This window comes from Anolis sagrei, chromosome 4 (genome assembly GCF_037176765.1).
Source record: "Anolis sagrei isolate rAnoSag1 chromosome 4, rAnoSag1.mat, whole genome shotgun sequence".
Classification (NCBI taxonomy): Eukaryota; Metazoa; Chordata; class Lepidosauria; order Squamata; family Dactyloidae; genus Anolis; species Anolis sagrei.
In genome coordinates, this window is record NC_090024.1 from 45,391,416 (window position 1) to 45,398,804 (window position 7,389).

Here is a 7,389-nt window from a genome sequence, read left to right on the forward strand (position 1 = left end):
TGAACAGCCTCTGGCGCACAGCAGGGGAACTGGCATCCATAGCACACCTTAAAACATTCCTTGGTTTTATAACGTTACTTACGGTGGACGCCACAAAAACAGTAACGTTATGCTTGCTAAGCTATACTCATAAAATAAGTTACATTATTGTCATTTTTGATAAATACTAACTGCAAGTAATTCCTTATTTCCAAACTCTGAAACTCATAGGTATTCTGACTCAAAAATTATTTAAGGAATCTAAGAACAGAGTTGCTGTGAGTTTTCTGAGCTGTCTGGCCATGTTCCAGAAGCATTATCTCCTGATGTTTTGCCCACATCTATGGCAGGCATCCTCAGAAGTTGTGAGGTCTGTTGGAACTAGACAAGTGAGGTTTATATATCTGTGGAATGCCCAGGGAAGGAGTAAGGCCTCTTATCTGCTTGAGGCAAGTGTGAATGTTGCAAATGAACACCTTGATTAGCATTTAATGGCCTTGCAGCTTCAAAGCCTGGCTGGTTGCTTCCTGGAAAAATCCTTTGTTGGGAGGTGTTAGCTGGCCCTGATTGATTCTTGTCTGGAATTCCCCTGCTTTTTTAGTGTTGCCCTTTATTTACTATCCTGATTCTAGAGTTTTTTTAAATACTGGTAGCCAGATTTTGTTCATTTTCATGGTTTCCTACTTTCTGCTGAAATTGTCCACGTTTGTGGATTCAATGGCTTCTCTGTGTAGTATGACATGGTAGTTGTTAAGAGTGGTCCAGCATTTCTGTGTTCTCAAATCTAAGAACACTTTTGCAAAACTTGTTATTGGTTATATCACTTTTATTTGACTTCACACTTGACCATCATTCCTTCCTCCAACTATTCAAGTGTGACTGGGAACTTCTAATGAAATGATGCAGAAAAATACATTGCTTGCCTTCAAAGGAGGAGCTGAATTAAGTCCACTATTTTGACAACAACAGCCTTTATTGAACTACAGTAACAAAATCACAACACAGATGTGTATAACAAAAGGAAAATTACTAATCTCAAGAATAAAACTTGCATTAGAATGCTGATAATTAATTAAGAGACAGAAACTGATGATTAAGTAAGAGACAGTAATAATAATACATATTTAAATCTAGCGTATTAGTTATTCTGCTATCTGGGACAGTGAAAAGTCAATTACTGGACAACAGTGCAAGTTTGTTACTAATTCGGGGGGGGGGAATAATTAGCAGAAATGAAATGATTTAAAATGAATCTCCTCAGGAAAAGTCCTTCCTATGTAGCGAATGAAGATAAGGTAAGAAGTAAAACAGATGAGGAAAAAAAACACTAACTAGTGAAATAATTGTACAGGATTTATAGAAAAGTAGGTAACATTTGCCTAGAGGTCATCTTCCCCAGGACAAAATCAGATACTGGTGCTGTGTCCCAGTGATCCCTGGGGCTGTAATGATGTGCTGGGATAATTTTCCCTCTGCTGAAATGGATTTCCGGGCAAGGATACAGATGAACGGCTAATCTCCAGATAAAGCAGAAAATTAAAAAAAGTTGCCATGTTCATGCAGAACGCCCTGCACCCACTGCCTTTTGGGACACTGAAAATTCTGTACTAAACAGGGGTGGCCCATGAAAATTTGCTCTTTCAATTGGAGCAGTAAATAGCACCGAACCACCTGCAATCTAACTAAATGATTTGGCCACAAACAACCCCCAAAACAATTGGCACAATTCCCCAAACTCAGCCAAGTTATTATGCCAAATGAACCCCAAAACAATCAGCACAATTTTCCAAACTCAGCCAAGTTATTATGCCAAATGAACCCCAAAACATTCAACACAGTTTCCCAAACCCAGGCAATGTACTATGCCAAATGAACCCCAAAACAGTGGGCACAATTCTCCAAAATCAGCCAAGTTACTATGCCAAATGAACCTCAAAACAATTGACATAATTCCCCAAACCCAGCCAAGTTACTATGCCAAATGAACCCCAAAACAATCAGCACAATCCCTCAAAACCAGCCAAATTACTATTCCAAATGAACTCTCCTCCAGCCAAGTGATTCGTCCACATGCAACAGAAAAACCTACCTGCACTTTTCACATCTCTACCAAAGAAATCTCCAAGTGAAGGGCAAGTTGGGGGGTACCTCTGCACTGAAAAATTAATGTGGTTTGACACCACCTGGACTGCCATGGTTCAATGCTTTTTGGCAAAGAAGGCGCAAGACCTTGTAAAACTACAGCTCCCATGGGTTTAAAAGGTTGAGCCATGGCAGTTCGAGCGGTGCCAAATTGTATTCATTGTCCAGTGTAGATTCGCCCTTGCTGCCCTTTCATGACATCTGCCCGCCTGTTTCATTCTTAAGAGGGTCCATCTACACTGTGGAATGAATGCAGTCTGGCCCCACTTTGGCTGCCGTGGATCAAAGCAAGGGAATCACGAGGGTTGTAGTTTTTCCCAAGGTCCCCCCCCACCACCACCACAGCTCCCAGGGCTCAATGGCAGTGAAAACGGTATCAAACTGTATTCATTCCCTAGTGTAGATGCACCCAAAGTAGTATTTCCAACTCAGCAGGAGGACCTTGTGGCTTTGCACCTCGCCTCCTGAAAGCCATTGCCCGATCCGTTCGTGGCCGCGTGTAAATCGCGTTTAAACCTCTCTTACTCCGGTTTAAGCCTCTCCAGACCCCAAAGCGTTCTCCCCGACTCCTCGGCTCCCTTTTTTGCAGGACCTTCCCCTTCCCTGGCGTGTCAGAGAAGCAACCCGAGAGAGCAAAGCTTGGGGAAGGGGAAGGAGAAGGGAGGGGAGGCTTTCCAAGCCACCTTTTCGGGTGGGCTTCCTCTACCCACCTTCCCGACCCTCCCTTGGTGCAAACCCTGCCCGAGAGGCTGCTTCACCTCGGCTCGCTCCGGGTCCGGAGGCGGCTCCTACTTGGGCTGCTCCTCCTGCAAAGCCACCCGCAGCCGCCATGGAGCTGCTTCTGCCATTGAGAGAGAGGCTCCGCGTGGAGTGGAGGGAGACCACGAGAGCCCCGCCGGGGTCACTCCAGGACAAGTTGCAACACTCTGTGCATGTGACGCCCGACTGGCGGGCTCTATCGCCACCTGGCGGCCAGGGACAGCACTGCACGCTGAACACCTTCCTCGCCCCCTCCCTTGCAAAAGCCAGGGGAAAGCAAAATCTGGCTACCAGTATTTATTTATTATCTATTTATTTGGGGTGCTTCTACCCCGCCCTTCTCAACCCCCTAGGGGGGACTCAGGGCGGCTTACAAAAGGCACAATTCGATGCCTAACAACTACAAAATACAATGCAATATACAATACACAAATTTAACACATAATATCACAGTTATGGCAAATTAAAACAATCAGACAATAAACTAGCAGTAATAAAAACATCTTGTGGTCAGTGTTCACCAAATCCAAGTCCGTAAACCATTTAGCATTGTCGTTGTCTTTTCCTACTCTGGTCATTATTGGTTGTCTTTGTCCATCTGCCAGCTTAGCCGAACGCCTGGTCCCATATCCAGGTTTTTAACTTCTTCCTGAAGGAGAGGAGGGAGGTTGATGTCCTAATTTCCCTGGGGAGCACATTCCACAGGCGAGGGGCCACCACCGAGAAGGCCCTGTCCCTCGTCCCCACCAGTCTCGCTTGTGATAAAGGTGGGGCTGAGAGCAGGGCCCCCTCAGCAGATTTTAAACTCCGAGGTGGGACGTAGAAGGAGATACATTCGGACAGGTACGCTGGGCTGGAATCGTAAAGGGTTTTGTAGGTCAAAACCAGCACTTTGAATTGTGCTCGGAACTGGATCGGCAGCCAGTGGAGCTGACATAGCAGGGGGGTGGTATGCTCCCTGTATGACGCTCCGGTGAGTAATCTAGCCGCCGCCCGTTGGACTAATTGAAGTTTCCGAACAGTCTTCAAAGGCAACCCCACGCAGAGCGCGTTGCAGTAATCTATTCGGGATGTAACAAGAGCGTGGACCACCGTGGCCAGATATAGCCCAGAAAACCTACAACAACCCAGTATTAAAAAACTCAAAATTTACAACAGCAAAACAACAGAGAGTAAACAATCAGGCACATCAAATCACCTCTCAACAAAAGATTCCCCCAGGCACTTCCAAGCCATTAAATGCTAATCAAGGTGGTCAGTTGAAACATTCACACCTAGCTCCAGCAGACAAAAGTCCTTTGTCCCACCCTGGTCATTCCACAGATATATAAACCCATTTTCCTCCGTCCAACAGACCTCACTACCTCTGAGGATGCTTACCATAGGTGCAGGCGAAACATCAGGAGAAAATGCCTCTAGACCATGGCCATATAGCCCAAAAAAGACCTCCAACAACCCAGAAAACAAAATTAACTAGCCCTGCCCTGCCATGCGTTGCTGTGGACCAGTCCGCCGATCTGGAATATAAAGTAATGAGAAAGTGTTGGTTTCTAATATATTTCTTTATGCTTGTGGGTAAATGGTTTTTCTTGTTGGATTTTTTGTCAGTGTTGATGTAGTGATTTATTTATTTATTAACTAGCTTGGGGGCGCTGCCCAGATTATTTGAGAAAGGCATTGTGTACCAAGGTTGGTCTTTATCAGTTATTTATGTGGCTCGCAGTGCTTTCAGGAAGTTAGTGAAGGTACTTCAAGTCCCATCGTCCATGGTCCATCCTCCTTCAAACTGCACCAGGATGTAGAGTGGGTCATGAGGGCTCTGTGTGCCAAGTTTGGTCTTGATCAGTTATTGGATGAGGGTCGCAGCGGTTTCAGGAAGTGAGTGAAGGTACTTCAAGTCCCATCATACGTGGTCCATCCTCCTCTAAACTCCTCCAGGATGTAGAGTGCATAATGGGGGCTCTGTGTGCCACGTTTGGTCTTGATCAGTCATTGGATGAGGGTCGCAGTGGTCTGTGGGAATTGAAGGTTTGGAAAGTACTACAAATCCCATCATCCCTTGTCCTTCCTCCCCCAAACCTTACCAGGACGTCAAGTTTGATCTTGATCAGTTATTGGATGAGGGTCGCAGCAGTCTCCGGAAGTGAGTGAAGGTACTTCAAGTCCCATCATGCATGGTCCATCATTCTCCAAAAAGCACCAGAATGTAGAGTGGGTCATGGGGGCTCTGTGTGCCAGGTTTGGTCTTGATCAGTCATTGGATGAGGGCCGCAGCGGTCTCAGGAAGTGACTGGAGATACTTCAAGTCCCATCATCCATGGTCTGCCCTCCTGAAAATTGCAGGAAGATGTAGAGTGGGTCATGGGGGCTCTGTGTGCTAGGTTTGGTCTTGAACAGTCATTGGATAAGGGTCACAGCGGTCTCAGGAAGTGAGTGGAGGTACTTCAAGTCCCATCATCCATGGTCCGCCCTCCTCCAAACTGTACCAGGATGTAGAGTGGGTCATGAGGGCTCTGTGTGCCAAGTTTGGTCTTTTACCCTTTTAATAGTTTTAAACAATTTATTAAAACAATAGATTAAACATGCCAGATAAAAACCAAATCCAAGTCTGGGTTAATTCAGTGTCACGAGTTTTCTAAGTTTTCTTTCCACTTGCCACTATTCGCTAGTCAAACGCCTGGTCTCAAAGCCAAGTCTTCAGTTTTCTTCTAAAAGACAGGATATGCCTGGGGAGAGAGTTCCACAGATGGGGGGCCACTGCCAAGAAGGCCCTGTCTCTTGTCCCCACCAATCGCGTTTGCAAGGGTGGTGGGATTGAGAGCAGGGTCTCTCCTGATGATCTTAAACTTCGTGATGGTTTGTAACAGGAGATACGTTCGGACATGTAGTCTGGGCCAGAAGCTTTCAGGGCTTTAAAGGTTAAAACCATTACCTGGTTTGCCTACACTGGAACATACAACATATAACTGTCCTTCTTTAGGGGTCCCTTTCAAATCTATTGTGCTGCTAGCTGTACCCGCCATGCGTTGCTGTGGCCAACTTTCCCTCCCTCTTTCTCTCCTTCTGTCTTTCTCTCTTTCCTTCCCTTTTTTGCTTTCCCTCTCTCCTTCCTTCCTTCCTTCCTTCTCTTTTTCTTCCCTTCCTTCCCCCGCCTTTACTTTCCCTTCCTCTTTCCTGCCATTCTTCCTTCTCTACCTATTCTTGGGCTGCAACTCCCAACAGTCCTCTTGTTTGATGTATCTACCTACCTACCCACCTACCTACCTCTATCTAAAATATCTATCTGGAGGATTGGTGGGAGTTAAAGTCCAGGAATAGGTAATTGGAAATATGCAGGGATAGGGACGCTCTCAAAGAAATCCAAGGAGAGAAAGCTTGCATCTTGGAAGTAGTGCATTTGGATCATCCTCCTCTCCTAGGCCTGGTCTAGGGGATGCTGGGAGAGTGTGAATATGCTATTGTGTGTTTGTTTGCCAGGAGAGTCATTTTTGTGAATGCGCTGTAGTGTCTTTTTGCATTTTTGGCTTTTTAAGTCCCTTCCACTGTGTTTTTCAATGTTTTTATGAGTGATGGTCACTCATTGGCCAAATAGGTGTATTATGTCCAAATTTGGTATCAATTCGTCCAGTGGTTTTTGTGTTAGGTTAATCCCACAAACTAACATTACATTTTTATTTATATAGAAGATATCTGTCATATATATATGTGTGTGTATGTGTGTGTGTCCCAGACGACAGCAAGATTGACAAGAACCAGCCAGAAAAGCTTACACAATATGAGAATATAAAGATTGAACTGCAAAGACTCTGGCACAAGACAGTAAAGGTGGTCCCAGTGGTGATCAGCACATGGATGCAGTGCCTAAAGACCTTGGCCTGTACTTAAAAACAAACAATGCTGACAAAATTACCATCTGTCAGCTGCAAAAGGCCACCCTACTCGGATCTGCACGCATTATTCACCGCTACATTATACAGTCCTAGACACTTGAGAAGTATCCGACGTGTGATCCAATACAAAAGCCAGCATAGTGCATCTTGTTTGCTGTGTACTAATCTTATTGTGTATCAAATAATAATAACAACAATGATAATAATAACAACAATAACAATAATAAAAACAATAGTAATAATAATAACAATAATAATAGAATCATAGAGTTGGAATCACATTTAAAGCACTCCCAGCAGATGGCCATCCAGCCTCTGTTTAAAGGCCTCCAAAGAAGGCGCATCTATCACACTCCGAGGCAGAGAGTTCCACTATTGAACAGCTCTCACAGTTAGGAAGTTCTTCCTCATGTTCAGGTGGACTCTCCTTTCCTGTAATTTGAAGCCATTGCTCCATGTCCTAGTCTCCAGGGCAGCAGAAAACAAGCTTGCTCCCTCCTCCCTATGACCTCCCCTCACATATTTATACATGGCCATCTTCAAGTCTCCTCTCAGCCTTCTCTTCTGCACGCTAAAAATGCCCAGCTCCTTAAGCCGCTCCTCATAGGGCTTGGTCCCC

The 7,389-nt window shown here is 45.1% G+C and overlaps 1 protein-coding gene across 2 annotated transcripts in view; it reads right to left on the reverse strand.

The window, feature by feature from the left end:
• SGK3 (serum/glucocorticoid regulated kinase family member 3) overlaps positions 1 to 3,049 on the reverse strand; it is a 58,106-nt gene extending 55,057 nt beyond the window's left edge. The window contains exon 1 of one of the 2 annotated variants that reach the window (XM_060775420.2): positions 2,880 to 3,049. The gene's annotated coding sequence lies outside the window, so the exon portion shown is untranslated. Of the gene's footprint in view, positions 1 to 2,831 lie in introns of both variants that reach the window. The other variant, XM_060775421.2, reaches the window with a different exon arrangement.
• Positions 3,050 to 7,389: the final 4,340 nt, after the last annotated feature.